At 44.3% G+C, this 22,689-nt stretch overlaps 1 long non-coding RNA gene across 2 annotated transcripts in view; it reads left to right on the forward strand.

The window, feature by feature from the left end:
* LOC108627335 (uncharacterized) overlaps positions 1 to 22,689 on the forward strand; it is a 153,692-nt gene that overhangs the window by 70,527 nt on the left and 60,476 nt on the right. For both annotated transcript variants that reach the window (XR_001916717.2, XR_003389489.1), the window contains exon 3: positions 18,683 to 18,875. This is a non-coding gene — a long non-coding RNA (uncharacterized LOC108627335). The remainder of the gene's footprint in view (positions 1 to 18,682; positions 18,876 to 22,689) is intronic.

Genomic DNA, 22,689 nt, shown 5'->3' on the forward strand with positions numbered 1-22,689 from the left:
TATGTAACTCGTTAAATATCGAAATTAGAAGAAAAACAACTTTTATTTGAAACATTTTTCGCAATTTTGAAAAAAAAAATTTTCGTCAGCGTCAATACTTAATTGGATATTTCCTTCTATACTTTTTAGCACGTAGCTATTTATTATTAGCATTATTCTTCCGTCGTTTGATTTCTTTTTAATTATAGCAAATGCGTTTTTCTAAGGCACATAAACTTTTGGGATTGACTATATAGCCAATGCATCCTTAAGTTAGTTGCACATACGTGGATTCGTAATTATCGTTATAAGTGTATCAAGTCATATTTGAGGTAATTAAACTTGTTTGTCAACCACGTCTATGATGAACTCGGTAAAAGGAAAGAAGATAGAGGAGGGAGTGCTTGAAACTTGACCATCGCTGGTCTCCTCTCTCCTTACGCAACTATACGATCCCAGGATTCTTCATCCGCGTCTTCATTCCCAACTCGGCTCAACTTTCTTTGGGCTTTCCTTCACTTTCGCGCAAAGTTTGCCTCAAATTAATTTTGCAACTCTAACTTTTGCCTCGGAGATGCTCGCTCCCTTCCGACTGGATCGGCGCCGGGCATCGAGCGTCAGAGCTCGAAACCTTTTCGGAATTCAAATGAAGCCGCGAGGCTCTTCATCGTTGTTCGTTCGGCACGGATTAACGACTCGTATTTTATAGACGATCTGTTTTAGCACCTCCTCGCGAGCCCTGTTCCTTTTCATTCTCGATTCTCTTTGCGGTCACGAGCTAACCAACCAGAAACTGTCGTTCGCTTGCGAGTAATACAATTTCACGAAGTAATTTTTAAATCAGAATCATCGCGGAAGTAGAGGAGAAACAACGGAAAAAGCTTTAATATCAGAATTAATCTCTTTCGTCTATTCGTCGTCTCCTACCTTTCTCTTATTTTTTCTCTCAATTTTACCGGACGTATGGTTACCCGAAGCGGACGTAATTTCGGTTTTTATCATTCCGAGATGTTCCGTAAGAAGCGATAATTACTTCCGGAACTGGCGAGTCGCGTTACTAAGGGCACGGGTGTTTCTTTCCGAGTGCGGCTTCGAATGGACTCAGGGGTGTCGTGAACGTCGGAGGATATTAAGTGTGTTTCGCGAGGAACGAGCTCCATAGAACATTCCCAATACGATTAACCGGCCTCCCATGCGATTAAACGATTGTCGAACATTTGCATGAAACGGTACTAACGTTTTTTCTCTACCATTCCTCTTTCTTGTCGACAACCTATTTCCATTTCTCTTCCAGACTGAACGCACGGCCGCCCGTTTTGTCTAGCCCCACGTTAAACGTCTCGGAATACGATGTTCCCAGCGAAAAAGCACTCGTTTCTTTCAGCTCGCAAGACTCTCGACAGCCAGTTGAATTATGGACGTAATGCGTTTTCGTTAAGGAGAACTTGCACGCCGACTTCCGTTCAGACCGTGAATCGGATTATGTAATTCGTTTTGTAGTAAATTGTTCGCGCGCGCCGCGATGCGGTACCACCATTCATGTTGCGAATGAAAATTTTTTGCGAAGTAGGCACCCAGGCGGAGATAAACGAGGTTTGCGACCTGTGTAGACGTGCTCGCTTCTCTACCGAATGCTCGTCGATGTTTTTCGGCGTTTTACGACGACACGGGCTATTAAGCGTTTCGGGCACGAGGTCGTAATAGTGAACGCATCGTGCGCAAATTGTCGATCAGATTTTAACGAGGTGCGCGCTATACGGGGACAGAAAATTGCTACGGTGATGAGCAGTGGTCAGGCTGCGGTTCAGCGATTTCGATGGCGTGGTGTTCAATAAATGTTTGATCGAAAAATGACCGGCGCGTGATTTCATCAGAGGAGTGATCGCGATCAGAGCGGCGGGAAAGATAAAAGCGGAGAAGAAATTTGGAAGGAGACTCGGTTCTGGATAAATTGGTGAAACGTAACGGGACGCAATCGAACGAGCTTTTATTCGAACCGCGATTTACTCCACTTTCTGTGAAACGTTTACTTTATCCAATCCTCCCGTTCCGGCTTATCTTTCGCGATTCTAACCAGCTAGGAAGCTGGAGTCAGAGAAAGAGCGTTGCAACTGCCCTAGAGTGTTTCCCAAGCGCCGGCCAATGTATGCTGATAAACCTGCCGGACCAATTTAAATCCCAAGATGGCGACTGCGACCTCTGCCATCCTTTTTCTTATTCTTCTCGCTCGCCTTTCTCCGTTATTTCTTCCACTCTCTGTTTCTCTTCTCTTCTGGCTGATTCCTGAGGATCTACCGTATCGAACGATTTATTAACCCATTTCGTCGGCAGACATCTCTAGTTTTGCGAATTTCTTCAGAAAATCGAAACTCTCTTGACTCCTTTCGATCCCTCCTGTATCATTCCGTCTTCGTACTCTTATAATTTTCTCAAATGTAAACCAGACGGGTTCATGCAAATTGAATCTTTCATTTCATTTTCATTCTCTGCTTTTCTTCTCCTCTGATTGAATATATGCATAAACCAAACATGTCTGAAATTTTATTTTTTAACAAGATCGTATTAAGTACAATCGATAAACTCTGTCTATTCCTAAGATACAGTCTGGATCGAACTGTCGCCAAGGTAAAATCGAAAATTCCGATATCGGCAACTCATCTAGAATATCAGAACCCTGTTGGGAAAGTTGCGTGACGCTATAGTTGGAGGTGTCGGGACGCGGCCGTGAGAAAAATAATCTGCGTAGGAAAATTAGTTCTAGCCTGAATATTTCGATTCCATTTGAAAAGTTTTCTGTTTGCCTCTGATGGAGGTCGCGGAACGAGATCAAACTCGACTTGGAAATATTAACATTTTGCACCGGTGTCCCCATTTTCCTCGGTACACCGTCACTTCAAACTTTTCCACGGGCAGTGTTTGCATTTATCGTATCCTTCGCTCTCTGTCAACTATTTAATTGAGATAATTATATCTCCGCTATGCATATAGCCGTTAGTCGGCATAAGATAGCACGACCATTTTTGTTATCATTGTAAAAGTCAGGTATCAGTGGCGAAATATGAAACTAATTTATTAGAAAATTAACGTAGTTGGTGGCAAAGGTATAGTAAGAGATATTTTCATTTTCAGTTTGCCAGAAGTTATCTCCGAGGTTTAATTTTACTCTTCTTCTGTTTGCTTCATTCAGCTCTCTCCTTCGATTCGAACTCGGTTCCGTTTAGCGACGCGTAATATTTTCCTTTAATCAGTGGAAATTAATTGATAATATTATGCTCGAAAGAGTAGCAAAGATCGCCGAACGAACTCCTTTCCGTACGCGTGTTTAAAACCGGGAACTTGAATCGTTTAATGAAGCGCAATATTAGTCGTTAGCCGCCCGTTTTTTAGTATTTCGGCTTCACGATTGAAGCGTTAGTTCATTTTTAGCGAACGTATTTCTTTGCTCGGACTTATTCCGATAATTATAGAACTCTGTATTTTTCTTTTTTTTTCGGAACTGTGATTCCTATTTGGGTTTCATTCTCCTCCAGAGTTTCAATCGATACTATGAACTTAAAAGCTGGGATTATAACTTTCGTAATCGACCAAATGTGTGAGCTATTAGTCTTTCAGCTATACTATGGAAAATTTACTATTGGCGGGTTAGAGTTATACTAAGATTTATTTCATACAGAGTGTACAACTTGGATAAGCTGGTGTAAGGAACGTATAAATTGGCAATAGTAGTTTTCCTAAGTTGTTTGTAGGACGCTCATAGTACAACGTGTGTAGAAAGATCGTTTTCTGTATGTATCAGGTGCGGTACGTCATATTGTTTGACGTTAACAGTTAACAAGTTTTCGAAACCGTTTTCTCCTCAATTCTGCAATTACTTAGAGAGGAAACTGCGTTAGCCGGTTGGATTTTCGGACGTTGCGTTAAGCCGTGGCTTCCGGTCAATTTCTCAGTTTATTTCCCTGGCGATTTCCCGACGGGGAATGATATCCGCTTCGCGGCGGACCCACCGTCTTCAGACCGAAGTTTAAACGTTATTGCAGTTCGAGAACGACTACCTACCGGTGTTCTTATCGGACCTGGCCCCAGAACGAGGGCTTAATAAAATGGTCGGAGACAATCGTAAACTCGTCGGGAACTTTATATTTCAAATGCGTCAACAACTGGGATTAACAAGAAACAATTCGACTTTCCGTACGTTTTATCGCTTCTTTCGCAGCTACGTACGTGAAGCTAATCAAAAGTTTCTACTTCGCGTATTTCGTTTCATCGAACTGAACATTTATACACCTGAACAAGTGAAATTTAATATATCTGAACAGCTAAATGTTTCAGTAAAACATTTATATTTTAAGATGTTTCATCCGATGTGTTGATCAAAGTATTATGCTTGCTCGTCTGTTGCCGTTCCTTGAGTAGGTTTAACCACTTCCGGTTCTGCTTTAATCTTTAAAATATCCTCGACCTGCGGCGTCGCAGAGACCGTTTCACTTTCCTCCGGAAACACGTACTCTTCGTGGTTCTGAGAAGCATCGAAGTAATGGCCAAGTCCTTTGTAATGCCCATGATGCTCGTGAGCAGAGAGATGATGGATCTCGTGATGTTTATGATGGTCCTCGTGATGATGCTTATGGTGATGATCGTCCAAATGCTTGTGATGCTCCTCGTGCGAATGTCCATGTTTGTGCTCGTGGGAGGCGTGATGTTTGTGATGCTCGTGGTGATGGTGTCCCTCGTGGTGGTCGTGATGGTGTTTATGATCGTGTCCATGCTTATGCTCCTCTTTATGTTCGTGGCCGTGTTTATGATCCTCGTGATGGTGATGCTTATGATCCTGGTGATGGGAATGATGATGGTCCTCGTGGTGTCCGTGATGATGCTCCTCTTTGTGTCCATGTTTATGCTCGTGGTCATGCTTGTGATGATGGTCCTCGTGGTGGCTGTGCTTATGATCCTCGTGATGTCCGTGATGATGATCTTCATGGTGCCCGTGTTTGTGCTCATGTCCGTGTTTATGATGATGATCCTCGTGATGGCCGTGCTTATGCTCATGCCCGTGCTTATGATGATGATCTTGGTGGTGGGTGTGATGATGGTCCTCGTGGTGTCCGTGTTTATGCTCGTGTCCATGATGATGCTTATGCTCTTGCTTATGAGCGTGTTTATGATGCTCGTGATGATCGTGTCCGTGATGATGATGATGATTCTCGGTCTCCTTATGGGTATGATGATGGTGATGCTCGTTAACGTGATGATGCTCGTGGTGGTGGTGATGCTCGTTGTGGTGGTGATGCTTATGATGATGATGATGCTCCGCGTGATGTTTGTGCTCCTCGTGATGCTCGTGTTTCGAATGATGCTGATGCCCGTGGTGATGCTGGTGCTCTCCGTGATGTTTGTGATCGTGCCCATGTTTATGCTCGTGTTTATGGCCGTGCTCGTGTTTATGGTCATGCCCGTGATGATGCTTATGGTCCGAATGATGCTTATGCCCATGGTGATGATCGTGCCCGTGATGGTGATGATGGTCGCTGTGGTGTTTATGCTCCTCGTGATGCTTATGCTCCGCATGATGTTCGTGTCCATGCTTATGCTCGTGTTCGCTATGATGTTTGTGCCCATGATCGTGCTTATGTTTAGCATGATGCTCGTGATGCGAATGATGTCCATGATGGTGGCCGTGGTAGAACGAATGACTGTCGAAGCCGAGGCTCCTTTTTTTGGGAATTATTTGCGGCACTACAAAAGTGACGTGAGACGGGGCGGACGAGATTCGCTGTTCGATCACGGGTTTCGCCGGTTCGTTGAGTCGCGAAACGATGCCGGTCTTCACGTCGGCTTCGTACGCCGTCCGATGCAACGCCGGGTCTGCCTGACCACTTATGGCCAACGTTAGCGGTTGGAAATTAGCTCCAAGGTCAGTTAATTGCCGTTTTCGTGGATGTCTTTGCAAGAGTGGACCGAGACTCGGCGAGTTTCGCAACGGTAATGGCCGAGACGTTGCGATTTGCCGTGGGAGCCTGATGGACCGGGGCAATTCCGAGTTCACCATTACTGGATGCGGTTTGTTCTCGCGCGATGCTTGGAAGTCCTGGCCAGCCGTCGCTGTCAGTAACAGACCGACGGCTAGAAGCCACACCTGAACAAGATAAAAAAATGATTTGACATAAAGAACAGAATTTATAGAAATAAATTTATTCTATAATTATTATCCGCGATTATTAAATATAACTAACGTACACATTCGTTCGCCGCTCTATGAATTATCCATGGCATGTAATAACATAGCGATTTGCGATCATGAATACAAAAGTTGGATGAATAGTGAACCGGTGGAGGATGGGAGGATCGTACGAGTTGACTGGTAATTTTCGAAAATCGCTTAGCCGCAAGCGAATTCATTATGATACGTGGACACGGTGACCGCGTGCGCTGGACATTAGCTCGGCTAACCGAAACAATAAAACAGCGCGAAGCGGTGCCGAGGGGGTCGGGTCGCGTGGACCGTTTTGGTTGGCGCCGTTGTACTACACCTCCAGCCGGGCGCGCACGAAACGCGTGAAAACGAGTACGCCCAAGCGGAAGAACCGGAGATAATATCCAGTAAATCGTTCCTGGCTCGTTTTATCGCGTTTCGCCGTTTCTTGCCTGTCTGGAGGAGAGGGGAGAAAGTGCCCGATGCTAGGATAAGAAAACCCGAAGGTTAGCAGACATCGGGACAACCAAGGTTTATAATATCCAATAATGGTCTGAGTTAGCTTGAAATCATTGGCGATCGTGTCACTGATAACTTGGAATTTCCTACGGAGAAACAAGGGAAAAGTAGTAAAAGAATAGGAGATCAGGCTTTTTAAGGGATAGCGATCAGAACGGTTAGCGAAATCGAAATAGAATCTCGATTTTGTAACGTGGAATCAAGGAAGTCAGTTGTTTCGGACGATCAGTAAACTACACGTTTTTGCCATGAAACGAATGGGCTCAGTCCAAGCTGATGATTTATGCGACGCGTACGACCGCGAAAAAATTGAACCCGCCCGCGTTTCGCGACCGGGAATTTTAAATTAGCGCCCCGCTCTTCAGTTTATCTTTATTCCGCGACGCGTGACTGGTGGAAACGAAACGAAATGAATACGGGACGTGAAATGCAATCAGAATTTTTATTTCCGATCCCGGGCAACGGATGCCGAGCACGAGCGTTACACTCGTTAAAAGATCCATCTACGTTTTCACGGTTCTTTTACAAAAATTAACCGGTTTTTAAAGCTAATGTTAACAGCTGCTCTTTTTAAGCTCCTCTTGAGGTCGTTCAGATCTCAAGCCTCGAGCTCGCAGCGGGTTATCACCGCTGCAATAAGTTTCATTTAGAATTGTTGCTGCAGCAGCATCAGCGTGTCCTGCCCATTTTAATCTCTCTCTCGTCGCGCTCGCAGACACTGAGTAGCGTAGCCGACGATGTCAGGGGGGCCTTGGTATATTCTTCTTGAAATGCAAACGCTCCTCTCGCTGATTAACTCGGAATTTAATCAGCGACAGTAGAGTTTACGCGAAAAGATTAAGCGAATTTCCACGGCGAGGATGAACGAGGAGTGGCGTGCCCTATTTTACTGCGTGTTTGGCATTTCGCATTTATCGATCGCGTTCTAAGCTTTTCTATTATATGGCACACCGGCTGCGTATCAATTAAAATTGACTGCCATCGTTCGTTACGTCGTAATTTCCATTAAAACAGGTAAATTGCTTTTCTGCTGATCAATTTTCTTGAGACAGAACAAGAGAGTAACATAAATATTTCAAATTATTCTTTTTTCTCAACCATTTATCTTGACAATATAACGGGAAGCTCGTGACGGCCTGTTCTGATAAGAAATTTCAAATGGAACTCACCAGCGTCGCCATGTCGTCGATTTCGGGTGCTGTCGCCCTGGTAAAACTGAATACCTGGTACCTGTGACAACGTACTTTTATAGAGAGCAGTTCGCAATCGATACTTTCTTCGGTACTAAGCACCGAGTGATGTTTACGAGCGTCGCCTAATGTTTTAATCGTCGTCATAATATGCGACGGACCGCGACCGGTTAGCCGCTCGTTCTCCGCGCTTATTGTCAGTAACCCGGCCGAAATTTCATTTATTATGACCGCTCGATGTTCCATTTTCGACGGAACGTGAATATCCAGGAAACGCGTTCGTCCCCGTGAATCGAAATTGATGGATAAAAATCGTCGATCGATATCAACGATTCCATCGGCAATAGTCAGATGCGTGGTATATTGATTTCCTCTTTCGAAATTTGAATTCATACGCATACAATCGTTCGGTTCAATTACGTGGCTGATTCGGTTTTCACCTTCTCTTTTGTTCACCGACCATTACTGTGAACCAACTTGTTGGGATCCTCAAACACATGGTACATGTACTTCCGGCAGAGTAACTTTCAAACTATATATTATAGTCATTTTTATGTATTCATGAAAGATTAAATAATTTCATTATCCTTTCACCTATAAATTTTTTAAGGTGGACATTTATAGTCCCCACTGTTTCGATTACTTTCGCTGTTATTCAGTTTTCCATTTCAAAGATGAACTGATTTTAGGAAATCGATATTCCAATTATTGAAGTATTTTTTAATGAAATTGCATTGTCTTTATCGTGAACATCACTGGTACAAATCAAGTTATCTCCAATCTGATTTATCGTTCGATCAAGAAATTCAAAGTTGAGAAACGAAACGATAGAAAGATAGAAGCGCGTTGAGAATCGCCAGGATTCTTGGCTGTTCAGTTTACATTACCGTGTAAATAAGCATCTTCGTCTACACGTATTTAACGCGTGGCTGGAACATCGGGCCGGAATCGGAGCAAGCAGCGCGGCGAGTTTAATTTATATCTCATTACGAATGGGCCTAATCCTCTTCCTTGCTGCTTCCATGAATAATTTAACGCGCCGTTCGGTTTGTTCGATTCCTTTTCGCCGCATCGATCGAACCCGGTTGTTTGTCGATCGACGAAAATTACCCCATTAATCCCTGTGAATCAGACGCGCAAATATTTGCACGTTCACGTGTTTAACGGGACATGATACGCGGGCTGACATGCGTGCTATAATTAAACGTTGTAAAACTGCCATTAATGTGCACTGGTTCGCGTTTTACCAGGAAATCATGTTGCGGCTGTTAATACGTCGTTTGCCACAAGTTAATTGAACTCCCATTTGATTCTGGTCATCTTAAAAAGAAGAGAGAGTTGAATCTAAGGTTTAAATGCCGGGCAGAATGGTCAGATTTATTACTTATATTGTGTATTAATTTTAATAGTGACGCGAAAACAAATTATTCTGATAATTTCATTTATATTTATTTGGTAGTGTTTCGTCAGATGAATTTACCGGTTCACTTCCGTTTCGCAATATTACTTCTTACCGGTGTTTTTTACTATTTATTACTATTTATCGTCTGGAACGGAGGCGAAGTGTCGAGAAGGGGTAATCGGGGCTGCCAGACACGGAAGCTCGTCGATATTCGGCCACGGGAAATCTTTCTGGATGGCGGCGATGGGAAGGGAGAGGTGTAATTCAATTTCATAAATTGTCGACTCTCTCCGCGCGAAAGGGTAACGGACCGAATGCAAAGAGCAAGGAGCCGAAGGCGACCTTATTGAACGGCGAATCGTGGAACGTCGTTGCTGGTTAGAGAACTTTTTCATTCTCACGGGCCACTGCGGAAATAGAACCAATGCTTATTTTCATTCTCTTCTGATTCTTACATTGATCGAATTGTATTGATTATTGCTAGAGTAAAATGAATCGAGGATACATCGTGAGAGTATAATTTTGACAGCGAAATTGGAGCGGATAGGAAGCTGGATTAAAAGTTGTGCCGAGGCGCTGATGATTCTGTGATAATTATTTGCGTCGTGCGCTGCGTCGCGTTGTCGTCGCGTTCGCTTGTTAAATAGAAACGCGGCGTGTCTTTCGTTTTGCGAACCACTTACCCGCCTCGAAGTTACGAGAAACTTGCCAGAGCTTTTAGCACGGCGAAGTCCCGCGATTAGTGGTCGTAATATTTGTTTAATGCGCAGCCAGATAGCGGGTTCGACGTCGCGCCGGGAGGGTATGAGACGAACGAAAAGCAGTAAAGGAGGGGGGAAACGCGGGAGGACGCGGCTCGTACAAGGGAGAAAAGCGAGAAGATCTCCCGGCTTTCCCTCGTTCCGCCTTCGAGGCTTTCGCATTAATGGCGAAACGGCCCGGAGTCGGTAATTATTTCCGCGCGATTTTCTTGGTGTAATTCCGCGTGGACAATAAGAAAACTCGAATCGATCGGGGAAGAGAAGTTAAACAAACCGCGGCAGATATTACGCAATCTTGTTCGGGCGCTACTCTACCCTCGACGAGTCGCTCGGGGGTGTATTTAAGCCGCAAATATATTGCGGTTGAATTAATTTTCTAAGAACTGTTCTCTGCCGGGAACTGTAATTTATGGTCACTTTCGGGGTTCTTTGGCACGCTGGTTTCCGTTCGAAAAGGGCTTGCGGTCGTAATTAGAAATAATAGAACGCAATTAAAAGAATAACGAAGAGTATCGAGTGCAGCTCGCGGGCAAAGGCGGATTCTTAGATATCTCCGGCGAAATAAACTTTACAACGGGGCACAATTATAGTAGAGATCTTTACAGTCGAACGGCCTTATTGCAAAGGAAAATGGTAACCGGGGCGTATTTGCGTTTCGTGCCGTTCGCTCTAACGATCCGCACGACCTTTCAGACATTCGCAGTGCCGCAATCAAAAGATTTATTAGAAAATTTTGCCTAGGTCGAACGAGCAATCGCGTCTCAAAAACGTCTCTTTTATTCCGAACGTTTTTAGAGAATCGACGTAGCTTTCTCTCGTCGCGTTTAAACGAATTATCATAGATATCGTATCATTTGCACGTTTGTTCCGGCCGAAAATGAATTACCATATTTTACATTGCGTTTGTGTGTACACGGGTTATCTAGATCGCCGGTCTGGTACGCGATCCATTAAACAGACTCCGGCAATATTTTTTCTCCTGTTCGCCGGCTCGTCCGCCCGTTCGTTCGTTGGGAGCTCGCGCAGCCGAGCCTGATGAAGCATCACGCCGGTTCTGGTGAATGAATTCTCGATAATTCGTCATTCCTTTTGCCCGGCAATTTATTCTGCCGCGGCCGAGTTAGACGAGGTTTCTTCGACGATCGCTGGACGGCCGAGAAAAAAGGGAGCTCATTAGTCAGCCGAGGGGACCCGGTAATAAACGCAGCTGTGTGCAGGTGCGATGATAATTATGGCCGTTGGTAATCCTTGACGCGAGCGCGTTTTAGTAGATTTTTATGTTTCCCGCAGTCCCCCTCGCAATCGGAACCTACGCCGGAGAATCGCTAATTATTCATACGAATTGCCGAGTTTTATCGACCTGTCGATTATTATCGCAGGACTCGTAAGATATTACATCGTTTAAATCGGCGACGTGGAAGCATCAAATTTCCACGTGCTTCAAACTAATTTCAAGCGATATGTAGAAACGTTTTTCTACGAGTCGCTGCGCAGCCGTAAGAGCTCGACGCAATTACGAAAGTGGAGGCGTTATAGCGACCGCATCCGATGAAAAACGGTGTCGTCTTCAGCGTATGACGTCGTTTGTTCCTCGCGAGGAAAATGCGAAGAGAAATGATCAACGGGAAGATAAATAATCGGGTTCCGGACACATTTAGTAAAAAACAATTGATGTGCGAACGATACATTTCTGACTTTAGGCGCGATTCCCGTTTTTCCCAGGCAATAATTGTGACCGTAACCGATTGCAAAAAGGGTTCGGTGCTTACCCGGTTTCAAGTGCGATTTTTCCACGCCGAAATACGGATATTAAGACGTATCAGGCCGCTCCGTTGCTTTATTTCCGCCGCTCCTTTTTGCGAACGGCTAGGCGGCGCGGGGCTCTGAGAGTGCAACCGAGATAAGAAAGCGTCGGCAACCTTTCCGTTAGCTACCGGGCGAATGGGCTTGCGCTGATTACGTCGATAAATAGTTCGCGATTCTCTACGCGGACGTTCCATTATACTTTTATTTCGCTTTCAGAATGATATTAAACCGCGAGAACACGTTGGTTAATGTCACGTTTAAAAACTTTATGATAAATAAAATTATTTAAATTAGCTTGTGATACTTGAATTTGATAGTAGAAGAATTCAAGAAAGTATATTTCAATGTGTAGGCGAATATGTATCATATAAAAGTAGAATCAACTAATGATGCTTAGAAATGATAGAAATTTTTATTTTCTTTTTACTGAGAGGTCGACGAGTGTCGTCACTTTCTTGACAGGAGCTAAGAAACGAAGGTTTTCCACGGAGGAGAAGAGATTTGCATACCAAAGGTTAAACTGCGAGCAATTCGTTCGCTGCTCTTTGACGAGGGTACCACGATCTTCGTTCTCGAACTGCGTGGCGCGGCCTCCAGTTATGTAAAGGGATTGGTGGCCGGAGAAATTTGTCGGGAGTCGAGAGTTTCGGAAATTGCCCCACGCTCGTGGAATGCTCCTTCAGTTCACGTCGCGTTCGTATCGTTCACGGCGCCGTGCCGTGCCGCGTTGCGAATTTCCGCGATGCTCGCCGCTCCTACCAACGGAGTTCTTACCAACTCGCCAAGTATTTCGAGATTCGGGATTGCGTGGCCCGGTCAGTTCCCGGAACCACGGAACACCGGGAGCACGAAATATGTAAGCTAGCTGACTTCGCTATTTAGTTTCCATTTCGTTCCGTACGGGAAATTTTATTTCTAGAATTTAGTGTAATAAAATCTCAACTCTACTTGCATAATGGTCCTCATTAAATTTTATTCTACGAGTATGTTCGTTGCATAATTAAAATTAACACTGCTATAATAGAGAAACATTTCTATTTTATATAAAAATTTCAATTTTCATGATGAAAGGTATCTTTTTCACATAACGAATACCCGTTGCTAAAGAGTTAAAACCTAGTGATTATTAGGAAAAGAGATAGGCTATGGTAGAACTTGAAAATGTTTTTAAACCAACGAGGCGGGTCATTTGACTCTTCGTAAGTTTATTGACAAGCAGCGGCAGCCAGGAGATGTCTGCAAAAGTGCGCGATCGTTATCTTGATTTTCAACTCTTCTTTTCTTTTCTAAGGGGAGCGTTCTCTTCTCGCACTAGGTTTGGATGGGATAGCGCGAAAAACTCGCCCGGAAATTACGGGTAATTCTGGCGTCGACGCCCACCTATCCGCATTCTTTGACCCTCCTCCGGTTTGTTCGTTCGCCAACCCGTTCACGATCTTTTTTGTGTCCTGGTGTCTTTCTCCGATTCTATCGAGGCCGATTAAAAAACAGAGTTCCCAACCCGGAGGAGTAGAGGTTGGTCTCGCGTTTCAGGCAATTACGTTCGTTTGGCTAAATTGAAAATCGAGCCCTGTAATTGCGTTCTTGGAACGCCACGTTGTAAAGTCCTTTCTATATGTATATATACTTCTATTTACTGTCCAGAGATCGATGCTAAAAATAATTTTATTGTACGTTTTAAAAATATTATAGTCGAATAAGACTTTAGCATTACTGATAAATTCACAGAACGTTTTCTGACTTCGCAAATTATTTATTGTACTCTTTCATATGAATTTACAATATTTTGCCTTGGACCATAAATACCCAGCCGGAAGTGTCTGAAAACTTGGGATTTCCATAAAAAAGACGGGCTCACTTCTTGGACCGCTGTCCACCGTGCGCGTGATCCTCTTTGCATGTTCATTTTCAAATTGACCATAAATCACGCGTTCAAGAGTAACTATAGGGGTGCGCACACTGCACAGGCGTATGGCATGAAGAGCGTCGAAACCGAATAAATTGCAGCGATATTTATGGTCGCGTTCGCGGCTCAACTTCTTTTTTCCTCTGGACGCGAAGATCGTGAACGGATATGGGAACGATAGCCTATTAAATTGTTTAGAAGAGATATGGATTTTCGAGCCGGGAATACTAACGTGGAGTACAACGAAGGCATTTAAATCATGCGAAATCCACATCCGACGCTTCGTGTAAAGGGAGGCCCATAAATTAGCGCGCGGATTCGGGTGCAGTCGCGTTTATCATTAGACCTGCCGGTCTTCGGTTAAATTCTAATTCCCGTCACGCGAGCTGTGACTTTTACGAGGGGGCTGAACGATGCAGGCACAAAACTTTTTTATTGTTCGCGACATTGCCTCCTTCTGTGATCAACCAGTTCGCGAAGTTTGCTAAACTGCTACGTTTTTGGCGCTTGGTCGCGGTCAAACGATCTGCAGTGCGACAGTTGCAGGCCCGAAGTGTTTACAGAAACCGCGTTACAAGGCATTCGTGGGTGGGTTTCGGTATCGGGGAATCGAAGCGATGCTCCGGCCAATTAAATCTAGCATTTGTCTTCGGTAACCGTTTTCTTTGGTAATCCACCGTCGGGAAAGTTTCGCCAGCGTTTCTAGTGGTCGAATGTTCAGGAGCCACGAGGAAAGAGAAAGAGAGATCGAGAGAAAGACCTGACTCCCGCGCGTCGATCCCGCTGGGAATAAAGAACCAAAGTCGTTTTCCTCCGGCTTCAAATTGACCTGGGACCCGTCTCTCTACCCTGATCTCATAAATATTTAAACCTAATGAACTTTACAAGCCGTGTAGATTCAAATCAGGGCTTCTTCTGGCCTCGCCTTATATTTTATTCGGCCACCCGGTAACGTTGATCGGCGAGCGGAAACTCTCGATCTTCTCTTTTTCACCCAATCCTCGTTTTATTTGGTCATTCGTTTGGGAGCGCGCGAAGTAACCGGACACCGGAGAAACGGGATAACTATCTAAACTAGCGCGATGCGACGATCTATCCGATCGTCAAGCGACGCGACTTTGTAATTCGAGGATCGGCGAGATATCGGCTTCGACTGGTTTACGCATCGGATAATCTTTTTTCCAATTTTCGTACGCCCCTTCGAAAGTCTCCCGGGCCACGATTTTTCCGCTCCATGTGTCGAGTATCGATGCACGTCACAGAGGACGTTATACGTTTTAACAACATTCGAACAAATTACCATTTCACTCGCCCATGTCTCGCGTCGTCGATCGCTCTATTTTGTCCCACTTTTATTTAAGTACTCACTGACACTCAATACAGAAAAGGAAATTTGCCACCTACGTTTCTAATCAGTTAACATGAGGTCGACTTCATCTTCATTTTTTCGGTCTTTGTTTCTCAATAAAATGGCCCATGATAAATTTCATCTGTGCTCTTCTATGAATTCCATAGGGGGGAAAATAAATTCAGTTAGAAACCTAAGGAAAGAAGGTTGACTCTGGACCGGAAATGCGGAAGGCTTTGACTAACGGTTGCGACGGCTGTCAGATACTGTGCGCTTATTAATTCTCGGCTTGTAAATAACGGCTACGTCAGGGTGGCTCGGCCTGAGCCAACAAAACGTCGAATTTAGAAGAGTTTCCGGGGATGGTGGCAGAATTACGATGGGTGTCGCGAAAATTTTGCTTTATCGGGCAAACGGAGTTACGGCGAGCCCCGTTTCGTTTCGTTTCGTTTCGTTTCGTTTCGGAGTCCCTTTGGAAATAATTCTCACCTGTTTTTTCGGCTTCAATGCCCTCCTCACCCTCTCGGCCGCTACTCCTCTTCCGTTTAAGCTTCTCAAAGTTCTTTGGCTGTAACGCGGTCCGTTAAAGCTCTTTTAATTTCGCCTGGCTTCGTTTCGCAGTCTCTTTACCAACGCTCCGTGCTGGCCGGCAATATGTTATTCGTTTGCGCGCTTATTCAGCGACAAAGTGGTTTTTGGATTACTTTTTAACGTTTCCTTCACGCCAGAGAGTTCGTGGTTAAGTATTTATACACCCACGGTGACGACCATTTAAAAATTAACAAGCTCTGAAATATTCGTGAACTTGACAAGTTAATGTGGCTGCTAGGAATTAATCAAAGGTTTTTAGTAAAACTGTTACAGTCGACTTGATTCTACGAAAGATATGTAAGATGAATATTTTATTTTAAGCAATTGCACTCTGCTACGTTCGCAAAAAAACTGCACGTGCTTTTATCTCTTTTTGTTGCCTGAGCTGAGTAAGAAGCAAATCGTAAAGCATTAAGGTGTAACAGGAATTCGCTGACCGGGGGATTGTTGTAATATGGGAAATAGAAAGAATGGGAGGAGGATTCTCGGCCGAAGTTCCACTCCATTTTCTTGACAGGATTATAACAAACAGGGGAGGCGCGTCTAACCGACAGGGAAGAAGCATTACCGACAGGTAACACCGTGCCAGGCCGCGCTGGTCGCCGGGAGCCGGCTGCAATATTGAGCTACCCTCCGGGTCCACGTCGTAATTAAAGCACTGAATTATTCGTTGGCTTGCTAAAGCTGGTGTGAACGTCGTTAGCGTCGACGACCGGGCCGCGACCGTAAACAGGCAACCCCTCTCGTGAATTATATGCTTGCCACTCTTCCGCCGGCCCCGGCTTAGCCAGCCAGTGTCAATATTGTTCTAAAACCGTCTCGGATGCGTTTCTGTCGCTGAGAAAAATAATCTCCGCGTTCCCGTTCTCCATGCTTACTCCTGTTTCCAACCCCTCTTTATTATAAATAATGTAATACCAAACGCATTACTGAGCGAGAAAGTCTCGGATCTGAGCTTTCTTTTCACGTTGGTATTGTCTCACGTCGAGTAGTGCCAAATGTGTTCTCCATTTTCATCGATTGCTGAATATTGGCAGACATCTGTCATCGAGTCTTCGAGGGAGGCTTCCCTAGTCGCAGTTGATTCGAGTGGGTCAGAAGAGTCTCGTGCCTTTTCGAGAGTCCTCTTTATCAGGTGCTCCATTAACGTTCATCGAAGAACAGACACCAGTTCCCTTTGAATTGTCAGACACGATGGGCGGGTTCTTGTTCTTTGACTGATAAGTGTAATTTTCGGCGTCATTAAATTCACGTCGATTTAATAACTGGGACAATAGCTGTAGGAATTACCGTGAACGGTCTATCGTTTTACTACCGCCCTGATTGTCATATTAAAGCTACTAGACGAGGTGCTTCACGATTACTCACGTATCTTGATAGATCATATCTCTACGTGAAGTCAATTTGTCGTACATGCTATTAATTTCTCGTATATCTTTATTTGTACAAACTCTAAATTTAAATTAACTCTTATTAAGTATAATGCATTGACCGAGCATCGAATTCACCGAGACAAAATCGATTCTTTAAATAACGAGGATTCGAGGAAGTTTCGGTTTAATTAAAACGAAATTGTACCATGTTGATTAAGATAGAAGAATTGTACATGTTGATTAAGATAGAAGTTGCAACGCGTAACGATGAACACGTGCGGAGGGATGCGATTTTGTTTACAAGTATTGGAATTTTCACTCACTCCCTCGGTCTAGGATTATTATTTACCCGTGAACTCTTTTACCCATGCACCAGCATCAATATTAATTCATAACGTTGACAGGGTCGTCGATGCGACGATGTCTAGGCCCGATGTAAATACGGCCAGCGTGAAATAAACGGGCGAAATGTATTTGCCACCGGTCTCCGGCTCACATCATTTCGCGGTTCTATCAATATTGTGTATAAGCCGCTAACGACAGTTTTCGCGCGGAACATCGCCAGAAATGAACTCTTATTTATCCGACGTGACGTCGCATTGCTGCACCCAGATTTCTTCTCTTCCCTTTGAATACGATTCGCGTCTGAAGGGTCGATTAAAAATTGAAAAATTTCAATATGCGGCAGGCAGAATGAGCTACCTTCTGACTCGAGCGAAAGACCTGAATGTTTAAAAATGCATCAAATATTTTGATAAATGAAATACATGACGCGAAGCAATTTCTTAACTATAAATTCGTAATCAAGGAAATTTCAGAGAAACTCTCAATTTATTACTGGGAATTTCGTTTATTTTACGTTTATTACATTTTCATAGTATAATCAGTGAATTTCAATTGATGAATTTTGAGCATAATGGACGATATTTACTTGCCTTCGAAGTTAATGGTACACGAAGAATCTGGTTCATATTCGTACTATTAACTTGGGACGCTAATGCACAACCCTCCAGCTACTGAATGACCGGTCGATGCAAATCGCGCATTCGCGGATTCCGTTTCCCTAAGCCCGTTACGCTCGAAAATTACTACGGACCTGCTAGGATACAGAGTTAGTGCGCACAGAGAGTGCCGGTTTCATGGAGTTTGCGTTCGGATATGGTAGCGCGGTGGAATAATTAATCAGAAAATCCAGCGTAATCGTTATCGTCGACTCGCTCTAATCCCATCCGCTATGCATATTTTCCACGCTGCGAATTAGCTGCGTGTTATGCGTTTAACCGCGTTAACCCCGACAATTTATTGATACCGCAATCGATACGAGCTATCTTTATAAATATCCGAACGCTATTTAATTCAGTACCAAATTTAACATCCCTTTTTAAACCCGGCTTTTCGCGTAATTGCAAAATCATTTAATTTCATTTGATTTATTTAATCGTAAAATAGTATTGAGTCTCTCGTCGACGAACTGAAATTTAACTTACCAAGCACTTTTTTCATGTCTTATCGAGGACCACATCCTTAAATGATTGTTCGGAGAGAACGATAGCCCAATTGAATGGGCAAATCTGTGAGGATAAGACGGAAGAAATCAACGGAATCTCTGCTTTTCAGACGGCGAATGTAATCGACACGGTAGCAGCGAGTTCCCTCGTCAATCGTTCGGTCGGACAATAGGTTCGGGTCTACGAAGACGTAGCGTAATTGCAACTCTATTGTTATCAACTGCGAGACGTGTCCACCGTTGGAAGACGAGTTAACGCGACTCCGGACGTGAAACGTGGCCAAGCTTCCTGCCACCTACCCGGTAAGTCCAATTAATTAAATCGGTAATTACATTCTCGGTCTCGGGGTCTCGGTTTCGGGTTGCAACATGCTCATTCTCCGAGACCGTTCTCACCCGAAACCAGGTTCCATTTCCGGGAGAATTTTCCGGTTCTCCGCGCTGGCGTCGCGGCTGTCTACGTACTGCCACGATTGCCGTTACGGGTTTCGTTTTTGTTTAAACGACGGACAGAGATAAAGCAACCCGGGTCTTGGCGAGGAAAACTTTTTAACTGGGGGGTTAATAACATTGAATATTAATGAACCGACTGGTTTTTCGTCCGTCTCTGGCTCCACGTCGTCCTCGCGCTGCTAATGAAGCGGAGAGGGCGCGGAATGAGAGCATTGTGCACCCGGCGAACAATGCCCATCTCACGGTTCTTTCTCGTTAGGTGGCGAGAAGAAGCCGAAACGGTTTTGCTCGTACCACGAACTCGGTCCGGACGGGGCCAAATAGAAATCGGTAATTGAGCCACTAAAACTACTGGACTTATCGTATCCGTTCTTTCGTCTACGATCTGAAACATCAGCCATTTCTCGGCACAAAGTGTAAACGATCAGTGCCGGCGAACGACGGTTTGATGAATGTTTAACGTCGACGAATCGTTTTTCACGGTCCGATCGCGTTCATTAGAGGCAATCGATGATTACTTATGTTCGATTGACCGAATCGGTGCGGGACAGGTATTCCAGATTTTGGGTGCCCTCCGCTATGAATATCGTAACATTTATTTGCAAAGCACAAATATGGATTCACATCAAAGCGTTTGCGGTGAAATTCGCTCGACTCTAATTACCGTCCGATCTCGGTCTGCCCCCGCTCCAGGTTAAAATTAGGATCCAAGAGCGGATGGATTACACGTGTCCTCCCGATATTGAACCGATCGGCGGTGGCCGCTGCGGTGGACGCCGATTTAATTTGCTTAATCCCCGGCAGATTAGCGGGCGTAGTAGCCGGTGGGCCAACAACAATCAGTTTAGGCGATAATACCCGCGTGACAATCTTAATCGAAACGACGACGGTGTCCGACTTACCGTTTCGACGAATGCGATTTGATATCTGTAAACAATTAATTGGATCTCGTATCAACAAACGGATCTACCCGATTTCGCATGACCTGGAATCCTGTGGGACTGGGAATCGCTTCTTCGGGACGGGGAGGATGTTTGCGAGCGAAACAGGCTAGATCTTGAATGACGTATCGAGGATACAATTTGCGCAATGCGATTTTCCAAGAGAAGCTTTCGCTACAATTTTTTATTTTCCCTCTTTAAAGTAGAAATATTTTATAGATCAGTTATCCCGTGCGATGAGGCGCGACCCCTTAATCGGTTAAATATTTGACGAATCTGCAAAGAGAATTAACGGAATTATTTATAGCTTGTTCGATATTTCGCGATAGGCTGATCGGTTCGGCGTGAACATTAATTTAGATTAATTCGAGGCGGGACGTAGTCGAGGGAAAACTAACGGCGAAACTAGTTTAGCAGCGATGATCCCAGGAGAGCTTTGAAAACTAAGCGCGGTTATACTACGCCTATTATACATATATGATACGGCCAGTCGTTATCCGGCGAAAGTTTCGCGAATCATTCATTCATACCAGCGGGTCCGCGTGAAAACCCTGGCTACAGTTCGTCATTTCGACGACGTGAGTCCACCGCGACGGGTTTCAAATGAAATATACATCTACGTTGTCGCGAGGTCCTGCATGGGAAAAGAGCGAGCCACGTGTATGATTAATGGAACGACGACTGCGTGTGGTTCCAAAGATTTCTGATCTCGAGCTTTGATACCACGTTCGATCCACGGGGACAGTTAATTTATAATGCGACTGAGAAGGTACCAATCGTTTTTGTAGCATAAACTTTTTCAAATTCACCGTTTATTCTCGGGGATATATCAAAATCGATGGCTTAAAAATTCCAATCTTCTGCGATCGAACGAAATTTATTGCGGTTCGAAATGAGTGGATTACGGGATTCATTTTATTTTTTATTTATTCTTATGACGTACACAAATTCCCTTTGCTCGGTCAATAGAAGCCGTTTCACGTCGTCAGTTTTCAGGTCTCGGTCTCGACTCAAGGAAACTGCTTGTTCGTGTCTTGAAATCCGTCCTTCGTGAAATAACGCCGCTCGGTACATCCGACGTTATTTGTCTTTCCGCGCGCTCTGATGTAGCAATATCATGCAAGATCACAGTTAAACCGGGAAACGAGACGACGGCCTTGCGACGTACAATCTTGAGTAGCTGCACTCGTTTCGTCAGGAGCCCGGCCAAATTTAGCCAGTCGAGGCGCAATCAGACGCTCCTCGCGACTGTTCCGCGAGCGTAACCGTGGAAAATTCAGCTCGTTGCACTCGGCGAATTCACGCGAACGTCTTCGAAGAGTAAATCGCGTGACGATGACGAGCGGAACCACAATTATCTCGAAGCGAGGCGCGTTCTCCGAGGCAAAGTAGCTCCCCGGTTCGTTCGAGGTTTTCCGCGTTTAAGACTTCAGAATTGTTCGTAATGCTCGAGGCCAATTTATCGACACTTTCAACGTTGTTTACCCAGTCGTCGAGGAGGATAAGGCGGTCCCCGTTATTGTTGGTACCCAGCTCACGTCGTTGATCTTGCGCTAGAACCCGGTCACGGATTTGCGAAGAAAGAAAATCGTTCGACGCAGGATAGCAGCGTTCCACTAGGAACGATTACGTATTCCATCCCGGTTGTCCTCGCTTCTCCATACTCCTTCCGGTTCTATACGTCTATTCTCCGTTTCCCATCGCCCGATCTGTCGCGTCCACTTGTTTAATCAGCGATATTTTTACTGCAACCAGTTGTCTACGTTCACCCAATTAACGAGACTGAGACTTAAAACGAGATTTGAAAATGAAATAATACTATTTAAAGTTTATCTCGCGATACTGAAATACACTCAATCAATTTCTAAATGTAAAGTCTGATGGATAAATTTCGCGTCGAGACGCGATATTGATTCTTGATAGTCAATTTGTTGGATTTAGTAGTTCCGCGCGCGTGGGAAGAAGAAATTAGGAATTTCCCTTTGGCGATGCGAACTTCTCATCCATCTTCTTCGTCAGGTTCGTGCGTCCCCTCTAGGGTAGTGCAGGCGACGCTTGGAAAATGGCAGACGTGCATCCGCAACTTTGATAAGTTCCCTTGACACGAACGGGACCATAATTTATTTCTCAGTCTCCTATTAAAGAACAGAGGGGTTATTAAGTTTCGCAGAAAGTTCCCGAAGCGAGAGATGCGACGGTAATGCAAAGCTAAAGGGGAAACGGCCATCGGAAATTATTTATCTCATTTTTTGGACGGTAACTTCAAATTTTTATTGATCAGTGCACTGCGGATTTTACGGGTTTGTATAAATTTTTAAATAAAATTTAAAAATGCAATAAGTATAAAATGTTCTCGATATAAATACGAACGAAACAGGAGAATCGAAGTGAACGTTTAAAAAACATTTATGATTTCATTTTAAAATAACACACGTTTTATGTGGTAAAACATTTATTTCGCTATTTAATAAATGCGTTCAGTCGATAATCGTTTAATCAACGTGATCACATTTATTCCATAAGTAATTGAATACATGCTTGAGATACCTACGGTTGCCACGGAATTTCAAGTTTCAGACAGCGTCGAGTGTTGTACATGAGGAGAGCACGGATTCCTCCGATAGCGGAGGACGTTTATCTCAAGCTGGCTTGTAGCCTGAGCTTCAAACGTACTGTGTTACGCTCACAGTATTTGTTGGAGTCGTAACATCGGTTTCGTCTTT

Source organism: Ceratina calcarata, unplaced genomic scaffold (assembly GCF_001652005.2).
Source record: "Ceratina calcarata isolate Rehan_Ccalc_2016 unplaced genomic scaffold, ASM165200v1 scaffold46, whole genome shotgun sequence".
In the NCBI taxonomy this organism is placed as follows: Eukaryota; Metazoa; Arthropoda; class Insecta; order Hymenoptera; family Apidae; genus Ceratina; species Ceratina calcarata.